The following is a 14,800-nucleotide window of genomic DNA, read 5'->3' on the forward strand; positions in this document are numbered from 1 at the left end:
CAGTGACTCTGGGGGCCTTGGAGACATACAGTGGGCAAACTGGGATGTGTGGATTCAGGGGGAGGACTGTAGGACAGTTGGCATGTTACAGGTGAGTGGTCCTCCCATGCAATCACCAGGTGGGCATAAACTATGTTAAGCCCACCCCCACCCCAAATCTGAATCTGATTGAGCTCCACTGCTCCAGTCTTCTGACTCAGCAAGGACGCCACCCCACCCAACTAGTGCACTTCTTGAGGCACTTTCTCCATAAGCAGCCAATCCCTCCTGAATTGCACTCTTTCTTTAAAAACTATCATAGTCCATGGGACCCAGGAGGCAGCGACTGGCCTCAGTGTGCTTTGAGACTTTTGTTGAGTTGCTCCAGTCTCAGCACTGGCACCACACAAGGGTCTACATTAACCTGGTGACCATAACACTTCCCACTCTAGTGACACCATGAGATGCTGTGTCACCCAACTAACATACCACACAAAGTTTTATCAGTGGCTGAAACTTAAGGGAGTTGGCAGGTGGTGGCAGCAGGACTTTGGGTGTCCTGACTTTCTGTGGAGCTACCCCAAGCCAGGTGCTGGTGGCAGCTGTCTTTAATTTGCAGCATGGCCTCTACCATGTACCTCCAAGTTTAGTATAGGCAGAGAACAACCACAGATCACTTTGTAGATCCTACAAAGTAGCCCCTGGCCAGTTACAGGCAGTGGCTGACCTTGTCCTGCACCAGAGCCCCTCCCAAGAGGCCCCCAAACCAACATACTTGGAAGTTGGCTTCAGACCACAGCAAAGCACAGCCCAATTAGCCCCAAAAGTCACACACACAAAGGTTGGTCTCAAAAGGAGTCAGAGCACACTGGGGCAAAACCCACTAAGTGGGGGAAACCTTCCCAGAGCAGCCCACAAACTGTGGATGTGGCCAAACCCCACAGCTAGTCAGCCTATCAAACCCACCCACTGACATGTCAATAACAATCAAGGCTCAACTATAACAGGAGAACACACACAACCCACACAAGGGACACTCTTGGAGCACCCAACTCAGGTGACCAGGGAGACTGCCACTGGGCCCCACAGGACACATGCCACATAAGGCCACCTGGTCAAAACTGGGAGAACATAGCAGATCTACCTAATACATAAAAACAAACATAGAGAGGCAGCCAAAATGAAGAAACAAAGAAATGCATCCCAAATGAAGGAATAGGAGAAAAATCTAGAAAAAGAACTAAACGAAATAGAGGCAAGCAACCTACCAGAAACAGAGTTCAAAACAGTGGTTATAAGGATGCTCAATGAATGTAGTGAGAATTTTAACAGAGAAATAACAAGCTAAAAGGGGACATATAAATCATAAAAAAAGAAACAGAAGAGAAGAATACATTAACTGAAATAAAGACTGCACTAGAAGGAATCACCAGCAAACTAGATGAAGCAGTGGATCAAATCAGGGATTTGGAAGACAAGGAAGGAGAAAACAACCAACTGGAACAGCAAACAGAAAAAAAAATCCAAAAAAATTAGTATAGTGCAAGATACCTTTGGGACAACATCAAGCATAACAACATTTGCAGCAGAGTGGTACCAGAAAGAGAAGAGAGAAAGCAAAAGATTGAGAATCTATGTGAAGAAATAATGACTGAAAGCTTTCCTAACCTGTCAAAGAAGATAGACATACATGTCCAAAAAGCACAGAGTCCCAAACAAGATGAACCCAAACAGGCACACACCAAGACACATTATACTTAGAATAACAAATGTTAAAGACAAAGAATCCTAAAAGCAGTGAGAGAAAGGCACTAGTAACTTAGAAGAGAGCTTCCATAAAACTGTCAGCTGATTTCTCAACAGAAACTTTGCAAGTCAGAAGGGACTGGCACAAAATATTTAACGTGATGAAAAGTAGGCACCTACCGCCAAGGGTACTCTACCCAGCAAAGTTATCATTTAAAATTGAAGGATAAAGAGCTTCCCAGACAAGAAAAATTAAGAGTACATCCCCACCAAGCTAGTATTACAAGGAATGTTAGAGGGAATTCTTTAAGATGGAAAGAAAAAATCAAGATTATGAATAATAAAATTGCAAGAGCTATGTATCTATCAACAATTATTTCCAATGTAAATGGATTAAATGTTCTAACAGAAAGACATAGGAGGGCTGAATGGATAAAAAAACAAAACCCTTACATATGCTGCCTACATGAGACTCACTTCAGACTGAAAGACACACACAGACAGAAAGTAAAGGGGTGGAAAATATATCAGACAGAAAAAGGCAGATATTTCCTGAAAATAGAAACAAAGAAACAAACAAAAAAGCTGAAGTAGCAATACTTATACCAGACAAAATAAGTTTTAAAACAAAGGCTATAAGAAGAGACAAAGAAGGACTCAGTAAACCCATTCAGGATATTTATTCAAAGAAAACCAAAACATTACTTCAACGGGATGTGTGCATCCATGTGTTCATTACAGCATTGCTTACAGTGGCCAAGATGTGGAGGCAACCTGGGTGTCCATTGATGGAAGAATGTATAAAGAGGAGGTGGTATATATATACAATGAAATATTGCTTGTCCATGGAAGGGAATGGGTTATTGCCATGTGTGGCAGCTTGGATGGACCTGGAGGGTGTTGTGCTGAATGGAATATATCAGACAGAGAAAGGCAGATGCAATGTGATTTTGCTTATATGTAGAATCAAAATAACAAAATTAACAAACAAAACAGAAAAAAAACTCATAGATACAGTAAACATTCTGATGGTTTCCAGATAGCAGGGTAATTGCAGGTGTGGGTGAAAAAAAGGGGAAAGGATTAAAAAGCACAAATTGGTTGTTACAAAGTGTTTATGGGAATTTAGGGTATAGCATTGGGATATAGTTAATAATATTGTAATAACTATGTATGGTGTCAGATGAGATTTGTTGGGGTGATAGATGGGAAGGGTTTGGGGGCAGGTGAAAAAGGTGAAGGAATTAAAAAGTACAAATTGGTAGTTACAAAATATTCATGGAAATGTAAAGTAAAGCGTAGGGAATACAATCAATGATATGGTAATAACTATGTATAGTCCTAGGTTGATACTAGTCAGTGGGATCAGTTCTTAAATTCAAATTTAAAAGGTTGGGAAAGGGAATAATAGGTCCAAATTTCCAGGTGTATATGATTTCACTGATATGTTGTATATAAAACTGAAAACAACAAAAGAACAAGACAAACAAATGAAGAAACAAAAACTCATAGACACAGACAATAGTTTAGTGGTTACCAGAAGGTAAGGGGGGAGAGGGATGGTAGATGAGGGTAAAGGGTATTCAATATATGGTGATGGAAGGAGAACTGACTCTGGGTGGTGAACACGCATGTGATATATAGATGATGTATTACAGAATTGTACACCTGAAATCTATGTAATTTTACTAACAATTGTCACCTCAATAAACTTTAATTTAAAAAACAACAACAAATAAGCAATGTACAGCATGGGGAATATAGTCAATAATATTGTGATAACATGGTACGGTGTCAGATGTTTGCTGGACTTATCATGGTGATCGCTTCTTAAGGTACATTAATGTTGAATAACTATGGTGTACCCCTGAAACTAATATAATGTTGCATGTTAGCTATATTTTAATAATATCTTTAAAAAAATAAAAGAAGAAAAAATACAAAAAATAAAAAATAAAACAACAAAGAAAAACTATAAATGGAAAGAATGATATATTTCGTTAAATAAGAAATTTAAGACTTCTATATGTTAAAAATACAATAAATATTAAAAGGTTAAAATCAAACCAAAAAATTTGCAACATTTATAGCACATGAAGTCTTAGTATTCTTGACGTAACATACTTTTTACAAATCAATTTTTTAAAATGAACACTTTAAGGGAAAAATTAGACAAAGGATTAAGAAGTAGGCAAAGAATTAACATTAACTAACATGTTAATGTTACAAAAGGCAGGGGAGGTCAAAAGGAAAAGAAGGATGGAAAGAAAGATGGAAAGAAGGAAGGAAAGAAAGAAAGAAGGAAAAAAGGAAACAAGGAAGGAAGGAAATATTTTACTTTCTTTTATAAAAAAGATACAAATTAAAATAACTGTGAAATATTTTGTCTATAAAATTGACTGACATAATATTCAGTTTTGACATAGTCAGTCTAGACTTCCGTGGTACAAATCTTGGCTCCACTACTTCCACTTATTAGTTTCATGATGTTGGGCAAGTAACTTAACCTTTCTGTACCTCAGGATTCTACATCTGTGAAATGAAAGGCTGGGAATCAAATAAATTAACATATGTCAAGCATTTAGAACAATGTCCCATTCATAGTAAGCACTGTATGGAATATTGTTGTTATCATTATTAGCAGAAACAGGTACTTCATTCTCTGATGGAAATTAGGTTACTTGGTAAAACTTATCTGAAGGACAGTTTGCTAATAAACACCAAAAGCTTCATGAAACATGCAGTTTTACTGATCAATTCCTCTTTTAGGACTTTATCCTGAGGAAGTAATTCCAGGTTTTTGAGGTCTTGAAGTTATTGTACTACTTAAATGTGTTGTCTTCCTGGAGTGTATCTATATAACTTAAGGAAAATTTCATGATTATCCCTAACTCCTACTGATGCACAGAGTGGCAAATAATACTGTGAAAACTAGAGATACAGTAGCATGGTATAGTGTCAAGAGCACAGACTTGAGACAAAAAGATGCAATTTCAACTCCAGCTTGATCACTTACAGCTGTATGACCTTAATGCAGTTGATTTCATTTCTCTGAACCTCAGTTTCTTCATCAGCAAAAATGGGACTCATATACATACATTTCAGGATTGTATTTACAGTCAGTAAATACATGAGAGAGAAATTGATTGCTCTGACACCCCATCTTCTCTGAAAATAAAACAAGAAAAATAAATTTACCCTTGGTAAGTTAAACTAGGAAATGAAAAAAAGAAAAAGCAGTAAAGGATCAGAGCAGAGATGCAGTCTATCTGGCAGATATATATTCTGTTCTGGAGATGTATATTCAAATGATCCATAGTTTTTGGTCTGATTCCACGCTCTTTATAATCTTCTAATAATTTTGATTTTTTTCATTTAGCTTACCTATAAAGAAACAATGTACAAGTGAGACTTTCTTGAATAATCAGACATTCTAATGCTAGATACCCACTTTAACCTGTAGTAGAAAAATTAAAAACTTGCAACTCATGGGCTGGCTTTGGCCTACCAACACCTAAAACTTGACAACTGTCACATACAAATCTAAATTTCAAGCTTCTCTTTCAAAATTGGACAATCTGGCTACATTGGACTCATACTTGAAGGGCCACAATTGAATGGAGCTGAGTAGTGACTGTCCCTTTTAGGCAAGCCATTCATTCTGATTCTACCAGGACCACTTCATTCATGTTCTTATCTAGTTGGTTCAAAAGGCATTGGAGTTTTTAACCCTTGATAGAAGAGTTCAAGCTTTCCCTTCCCTCACTCTATCTCCTGAACAGTAGAAACACTGAAACACTGAAGTGAGTTGGAAAAGACCAATAATACACTTGGGTCACTTTATTAGAAGGTGTAGTATTCACCTTACGGGGAGTATAAATATGTCTGTATTGGGGCACTCGGTGATGATGATGATGACGATGATAGCAACTAATGTTTTTTTTCCCCATTTATCTTTCCATGGCTCTTACCATCAGTTTTATTACCTTGAGGGACTTCCAACTAAAAACTGGGACTTGAGAAGAATATGAGATGGAAGTGAAAGAATGCCTCACTGTGCTGGATAGAGTGAGATTTTATGTTGTAAACTATGGCATAAATTGCATATTATGCCTGATTTTCAAAAAAATTGGAATAACTAAATTCCTTCTACATATATAAAATCAATAAAAGGAAAATGAAAATGAGAGATCGGAGGAAAAGACTCAGGTTTAATTACAGATAAGTAACATGGAGGACTGCATTGAAAAGAAAAGCAAGAGAGTAGGTGTTTCGTCAGAATGTAGAAATGAGTAGAACTGCTAGTTTCAGTTACTTTCATACCAATAAGGAAGACTTGAAGACAAAGTGAAAGTGTCAGGAGAAACTAATCCTATCATTTTAGAAATATTCAAAGCTTAATCCCCTTAAAGATAGAATGTTGGCCATAGGAGGTTTGGTAGGCATGAAAAATGTTCTGGGACCGAAGTAGTAAGCTTGCTTTTTCTCGGTTTGGGACAGTGGCAGGCATGGCGCCATCTGCGAGGTACTACATCCCCAGTGAATATCTGTGTAACTTGGAGGAGGGCAGCGAAGGCAGCAGCAGCAACTACAGCCAGCAGGGTTACATCTTTTCCTTGCTTGCTGGCTGCATAAAGAAGACCAGAGACTTTTTACAAAAAAGGGGAAAAATTGGCAGCGTGAGGTGAGCCTCTGTAACGCTCCCCTGGAATTTACAACGAATCGGACAACAATAACGCCACAAAGGACTCCCTGCACTGCAGACAGGCAAGAAGAAGAGGCCCACTACTGAATTCACCTCCAGGTGGGTGAATCGCGCGAGCAGGAGAAGAGGGAGAGGAGAAGTGCGGAGACGGAGCCGCGTGGGCGCAAGACGCAGACCTAGCTCAGTACTCCGAGCTTGCTGCATCCCGGAACTACCGCAGCTGCTGGAGAGGGAAAAACTCAGACTGCTAGGGCTCCTCTTACGGCCCACAGGGCTGAGGGGGCAGCATATAACACAGCAGAACCCAACGCTCACGGCAGAGACCTCGAGCAAAGACTGAGGGAAGAGGGCTGAAATCTGTGGTTTAAGCCCTCACTGCCAAGCAGAGAATGGAAGTATTAGGCATGGAGACTAGCCAGCCCCTCCTTACCCTCCCAGAGCTCGCCCTGTCCCACCTGCCTGGAGCTAGAAGCGATAAAGTAGCAGTGTCAGATCAAAGGACAGAATATTTGCTGCTCTGAGAACTGTGGACCACAGACACAGTTTGGCAACTCAACTAGTTCTGGCAAAGGGGAGGGAGATGTGGAAGCAGGACTGGCTGTGGTGCTGGTCGCCAACATTGCTCTGGGCCACCTCTCACAACTCACCCAGCCCATGGCGCCACCTATCTTAGCGGATCCCTGCAGAAGTAAACAGAACTGCTGAAACATACGGGCTCTGAATCTCGTGCAGAAAGAGCTTTGGAACTTCAAAAGCTCTTTGCATACCTATCAACCTGTTGCAGAAGACACTCCTGTAGATGTCTAGGAAGAGAAATAGTAAATCAGTGATTGCCATGAATAACCAAGGCAACAAGATAGCTCAGAAAGAAAGTGAAAAGTCTCCAGAAAAGGAAATTAGAGATAAGGAAATATGTGATTTAAATGACAGAGAATTCAAGATTGCAATTCTGAAAAAAATGAACGAGATGCAAGAAAACACAGAAAGGCAGTTTAATGAACTCAGAAACACAACCAAAGAACACCATGAACATTTTACAAAAGAGATTGAAATTTTGAAAAAGAACTAAATAGAATTTCTGGAGATTAAGAACTCAATAGATGAAATTAACAATAAAATATCCAGTTTAGGTAGTAGAGTTGACCATATGGAGGAAAGAATCAGTGACATCGAAGATAGGAACCTGGAATTTTGACAGATGGAAGAAGAAAGAGACTTGAGACTTAAAGGAAATGAAAGAACTCTACAAGAACTTTCTGACTCCGTCAGAAAGAGCAATATAAGAATAATGGGCATACCAGAAGGAGAAGAAACAGAGAAGGGAACAGAGAATATATTCAAACAAATCGTCGATGAGAACTTCCCAAACTTGTGGAAAGAACTGGATCCTCGAACCCAAGAAGCAAATAGAACACCTAATTACCTCAATCCCAACAGGCCTTCACAAAGGCACATTGTATTGAAGCTGTCTAAAACCAATGACAAAGGAAGAATCCTCAAGGCAGCCAGGGAAAAGAAGACGGTAACTTACAAAGGAAAGCCCATTAGATTATCATCAGATTTTTCAGCAGAAACTCTACAAGCTAGGAGGGATTGGAACCAAATATTCAAACTATTGAAAGAGAGAAATTATGAGCCAAGAATAATATATCCAGCAAAGATCTCCTTTAGATATGACGGAGGAATAAAGACCTTTCCAGACATCCAGAAGCTGAGGGAATTTTCTAATACACAACCTGCACTACAAGAAATACTAAGGAGGCGATTAGACCACCATCAACAGGGACAGCTTGTGGCAAACAAAACATAAAAAGGGGGAAAGTAAAGGCCTGAACTGGAATATGGGAATAGAGAAAGTAAGCTTGCTGAAGAAACTGGAAGACTCTAAACATCATACTTTCTTTTCCATAAACTTAAGGGTAACCACTCGAAAAACATCCAGAACTGAAATAAGTACTGTAATAAAAAAAGAAATAGAGGGAAAAATCATAGAATACCACCACACAGAAATAATAGACATCAAAAAAAGGCAAAGAAACAATGAAGACACAGCCTTACCAGAAAACTAAAGATAGAATGACAGGAAATCCTCACGTATCAATAATCACCCTAAATGTAAATGGACTGAACTCACCAATAAAGAGACACAGAGTAGCAGATCGGATCAAAAAACTAAACCCAACCATATGCTGTCTCCAAGAGACACATCTCAGCTACAAGGACAAGCATAGACTCAAAGTGAAAGGGTGGAAATTGACACTCTAAGCAAATGGTACCCTGAGAAAATCAGGTGTAGCCATAATGATTTTCGATGAAACAGACTTCAGGGTGAAAAAGATAACAAGAGACAAAGATGGACATTTCATAATGGTAAAGGGGACTATACAACAAGAAGACATAACAGTCATCAATATTTATGCCCCAATCAGGGAGCACTGAAATATACCAAGCAACTACTAAAAGAACCGAAGGGAGAAATTGACCAAAACACAATTATACTAGGGGACTTAAATACATCATTGACAGCTATGGATAGATCATCCAAACAGAAGATAAATAACGAAATAGCAGCCCTAAAGGACACATTAGATGAAATGGACATAACTGACATATATAGAGCACTTCATACTAAAACATCAGACTATACATTCTTTTCTAGTGTACATGGAACATTCTCAAGGATAGACCATATATAGGGACATAAAATCAGCCTCAGCAAATTTAAGAAGATTGAAATCATATGAAGCATATTCTCTGATCACCAGGCTTTGAAATCGGATATCAACTGCATAAAGAAAGCAGGAAAAAACACAAATACATGGAGATTAAACAACATACTTTTAAAGAACGACTGGGTGAAAGAAGAAATTAGAGGAGAGATCAAAATATACATAGAAACAAATGACAATGAAAATACATCCTACCAAAATTTTTGGGATGCCGCCAAAGCAGTTTTAAAAGGGAAATTTATATCACTACAGGCCTATCTCAAGAAACAAGAAAAATCCCAAATAAATAACCTCATGTTACACCTTAAAGAACTAGAAAACGGGCCGGCCCGGTGGCGCAGGCGGTTAGAGCTCTGTGCTCCTAACTCCAAGGCTGCCGGTTCGATTCCCACATGGGCCAGTGGACTCTGAACAAAAACAAAAAAAAAGAAAAAAAAGAAAAGAAAAAGAAAACAAATGTCATATAAAATGATAAAGGTTTTTTTTAAAAAAAAAGAACTAGAAAAGGAAGAACAAGCGAAACCCAAGGTCAGCAGAAGAAAAGAGATAACAAAAATCAGAGCAGAACTCAATGAAATAGAGAACAAAAAGACAATAGAAAAAATTAATGTGAAAAAGAGCTGGTTCTTTGAAAAGATTAACAAAATTGACACACCCTTAGGCAGACTCACTAAGATAAATAGAAAGAAGACACTAATTAACAAAATTAGAAATGAAAAAGGGGAAGTTATCACGGACACCACAGAAATACAAAGGATTATCCAAGAATACTATGAAGGACTATATGACACCAAATTCAATAACTTAGAAGAAATGGACAAGTTCTTAGAAACATATAGCCTTCCATGGCTGAACCATGAAGAACTGGAAAATCTTAACAGGCCGATCACCAGTATTGAATCAGTCATCAAAAACCTTCCCAAAAGCAAAAGTCCTGGACCAGATGGCTTCACTAGTGAATTCTACCAAACCTTCAAAGAGGATCTAATACCAATACTGCTCAAACTCTTCGAAAAAATTAAGAAGAGACAGTACTCCCTAACTCATTTTATGAGGCCAACATTACCCTGATAGCAAAACCTGTTAAGGACAACACAAAAAAAGAAAACTACAGACCTATATCTCTGATGAATACAGATGCTAAAATCCTAAATAAAATTCTAGCAAATCGAATAAAACAATGCATTAAAAAGATTATTCATCACGACCAAGTGGAGTTCATCCCCGGGGCACAAGGATGGTTCAACCTTCGCAAATCCATCAATGTGATACATCACATAAACAAAATAAAGGACAAAAATGATATGATTCTATCAATTGATGAAGAAAAAGCATTCGATAAGATACAACATCCATTTGTGATTAAAACACTTAATAAAATTAGTATAGAAGGAAAACACGTCTACATAATAAAGGCCATATACGACAAGCCCTCACCTAATCTCATAATTAATGGTGAAAACCTGAAGCCCTTTGCTCTACGTTCAGGAACACGACAAGGTTGTCCCCTATCACCTCTGCTTTTCAACATAGTGTTGGAAGTCCTTGCCAGAGCAATCAGGCAAGAGAAAGAAATAAAAGGCATCCAAATTGGGAATGATGAAGTTAAATTGTCACTCTTTACAGAGGACATGATGCTATATATAGAAAACCCTAAAGACGCCACCAAAAAGCTATTAAAACAATCAATGAATACAGTAAAGTTGCTGGCTACAAAACCAACGTACAAAAGTCCATTGCTTTCCTATATACCAACAATGAAATCTCAGAAAAAGAAATAGAAAAAACAATTCTTTTTGCAATTGCAGCAAAAAGAATAAAATACCTAGGAATAAACTTAGCCAAGGATGTGAAGAATTTATATGCTGAAAACTATAAGACATTTTTGAAAGAAATTGAAGAAGACACAAAGAAATGGAAAGACATTCTGTCCTCATGGATTGGAAGAATCAACATAGGTAAAATGGCCATATTACACAAAGCAATATACAGATTTAATGCAATCCCCATCAAAATCCCAATGGCATTTTTTAAAGAAATAGAACAAAAAATCATCAGATTTCTTTGGAACCACAAAAGACCCCGAATAACCAAAGCAATCTTAAGAAAAAAGAACAATGCTGGAGCTATCACACTGCCTGACTTTAGCTTGTACTACAGGACTACAATAATCAAAACAGCATGGTATTGGCAGAAAAACAGACACATAGACCAATGGAATAGAATTGAGAACCCAGAAATAAAACCACATAAATATGGATAGATAAGTTTTCACAAAGAAGCAAAAAGCATACAATGGAAGAAAGACAACCTCTTCAATAAATGGTGCTGGCAGAATCAGATAGCTACATGCAAAAGAATGAAACTGGACTGCTATCTGTCACCATATACCAAAATTAATTCAAAATGGATCAAAGAGTTAAGCGTAAGACTTGACACAATTAACTGCATTGAAGAAAACATAGGTACTAAACTTATGGACCTTGGGTTCAAAGAGCATTTTATGAATTTGACTGCAAAGGCAATGGAAGTAAAAACTAAAATAAACGAATGGGATTGTGTGAAACTGAAAAGCTTCTGCACAGCAAAAGAAACTATTGACAAAATAATGAGGCAACCAACTGAATGGGAGAAGATGTTTGCAAACAGTGCCTCCATTAAGGGGCTAATATCCAAAATATACAAGGAACTCATGAAACTAAACAAGAAAAAAAGAAACAACCCAATTGAAAAATGGACAGAGGACCTGAAGAGACATTTCTCCAAAGAGGATATACAAATGGTAAATGGAAATATGAAAAAATGCTCAACATCGCTAATCATCAGAGAAATGCAAATGAAAACCACAATGAGAAATCACCTCACCCCAGTCAGAATGGGTTTCATCAACAAGACAAATAGTAACAAGTGTTGGAGAGGCTGTCGAGAAAAAGGAACCCTCGTACACTGTTGGTGGGAATGCAGACTGGTGCAACCGCTATGGAAGGCAGTGTGGAGGTTCCTCAAGAAATTATGAATAGAATTACCATATGACCCAGCAATCACTCTCCTGGGTATCTACCCAAAAAATCTGAAAGCATTTCTCTATAGATACACGTGTACTCCAATGATCATTGCAGCTTTGTTTACGGTGGCCAAGACATGGAAACAACAAAAATGTCCTTCGATAGATGAATGGAGAAAGAAGTTGTGGTTTATATACACAATGGAATACTATTTGGCGTTTAGGAAAGATGATATAGGAGCATTTGTGACAACATGGATGGATCTTGAGAGTATAACGCTAAGTGAAATAAGTCAGACAGAAAAAGCAGAGAACCCTATGATTTCACTGATATGTGGTATATAAACCAAAAACAACAAAAGAACAAGACAAACAAATGAGAAAGAAAAACTCATAGACACAGACAATAATTTAGTGTTTACCAGAATGTAATCTGGGTGGGGGGTGGGAGATGAGGGTAAAGGGGATCAAATATATGGTGATTGAAGGAGAACTGACTCTGGATGGTGAACACACAATGGGATTTATAGACGATGTAATATAGAATTGTACACCTGAAATCTATGTAAATTTACTAACAATTGTCACCCCAATAAATTTAATTAAAAAAAAGAAGACCAGAGAAAACTACATGCTTCCTGTCCTGTCTGTGATGAGAGAAGCAGAGTCGCAATTACTGCCAGATGTGTAGTCTTTTGTACCCTGTAAGGTCTCTAGCATCAAGTAGCACTTTGCCAAAGCACACATCCTATATGTAAGGTCCATACCACTTAAGAATACTTTTCGAGGAACTATCCACAAGGAAGATGTCTGAGGTATTGAAAAAGACAGGGTTGAAATTTATATGAGTTTCTGCTCAGGTGACATTGCTTTGTCCAAAGTGATCTCTCTAGGTTATGCACAGCCCAACTACATGAGCTAGAGGTGATGGTGGCCCACAGTGAATCAGGTGTCTAGATGGTGTGAGATGCAGTGCCCTAAGACCCACACTAAAGAATTCCAGAAAGTAACCCGAGTATGGCCCAAATTCTTGTAGACCTAAGAAGCCACATTTTACCACAAGGAGGGAGAAAAGCTGTTTACAACAGTATATGTATGAAAGTAACAGGAAGATGCCATTGTCTTTATTCAAACACTTGGCATCAGACAGCAACCACTTCTAGAAAAGTCTGCCAGAAACTTACTCTGTAGGTGGAACACTTTTATTGTGAACCTTTCAGTGGATTTCATTCTCTTGAGTGATAAATTTTGCTTTTGGAGGCTCTATAAACAAAGTGTATAATGTTGGAAATAGTCTATTCCTCCTGGCAGTATTATACATACCTATTTTTTGCTGTGGCAAAGAAAACACTTTTATGGGGAAAATGCTCTGGGACTGACACAATTATATAAACATCGAAATACTTAGGTAAAGCAGAGGTTACATTTTCAAGATAACTTTATGAAGCCTATTTAATTTGCAGCATGATTAAAACATGGCAGTTACTAAAATAATAGTCAAATGGGAATGTGTCACCATTGGAAACATTGTATGTAAAAACTGATTCTAACATGCAAATCAGAATACCAACAGAAATACACTTTGCAGCAGTGGGAGGAAATAATTCCTCCACATGCATTTGCAAGTGGATTCCCAAGACTGTATCAGTACTTGGAAATCTCCAATGGCAACAGAGAAATAAAGGGAGTTGAACTGCAGTTAAATTGTAAATCTCTTTCCAAGGTGAGTGCTTTCATTGGCAAATGTGTACATTAGATAAGTAGGACAGCTGGTATTTACTTTTAATAGCTCAAAGTCCTCAGACTGGCATCTACAGATGGCATCTAGTGATGGATTGTGATGTTGCAATCCAAACCCATCAAACATTGGAAATACTCAAATATAGCAGATTGTCATCTCTCACCATATACCAAAATTAACCCAAAATGGATGAAAGACCTAAACATAAAACCTGAAACAATAATCTGCATAGAAGAAAGCATAGGTACTAAACTTATGGACCTTGGGGATTTTACGAGTTTGACCTCAAAGGCAAGGGAAGTAAAAGCTAAAATAAATGAATGGCACTATATCAAACCAAAAAGCTTCTGCACAGGAAAAGAAACCATCAGCAAAACAAAGAGGCAACCAACCAAATGGGAGAAGATATTTGCAAACAACGCCTCTGCTAATATCCAAAATATATAAAGAACACATACAACTTAACAAAAAACAATCCAATTTAAAAATGGGCAGAGGATATGAACAGACACTTCTCCCAAGAAGACAGAAAAAATGACCAACAGATATACGAAAAAATGCTCAACTTCACTAGCTATTAGGGAAATACAAATAAAAAACACAGTGAGATATCACCTCACACTTTTTAGAATGGCTATCATCAACAAGACAGATAATAACAAGTGTGGCAGAGGCTGTGGAGAAAAAGGAACCGTCATACACTGTTGGTGGGAAATTAAATTGGTACAGCCACTATGAAAAACTGTATGGACGTTCCTCAAAAAGATTTAGAATAAAATTACCATAAGACCCAGCAATCCCTCTCCTGGGTATCTATTCCAAAAATCCAAAAACACTTATCCATAATATATATATATATATATATATATATATATATATATATATATATATATATA

The 14,800-nt window shown here is 37.8% G+C and overlaps 1 pseudogene across 1 annotated transcript; it reads left to right on the top strand.

Moving 5' to 3' along the window:
* The first annotated feature begins 6,233 nt into the window (after nt 1-6,233).
* LOC308495073 (exosome complex component CSL4-like) lies at nt 6,234-13,199 on the top strand (annotated as a pseudogene). The gene is made up of 4 exons: nt 6,234-6,399; nt 6,869-6,909; nt 12,777-13,011; nt 13,105-13,199. The product of its transcript is annotated as an exosome complex component CSL4-like (transcript).
* Nucleotides 13,200-14,800: the final 1,601 nt, after the last annotated feature.

This window comes from Rhinolophus hipposideros (assembly GCF_964194185.1).
Source record: "Rhinolophus hipposideros genome assembly, chromosome: X".
Lineage (NCBI taxonomy): Eukaryota > Metazoa > Chordata > Mammalia > Chiroptera > Rhinolophidae > Rhinolophus > Rhinolophus hipposideros.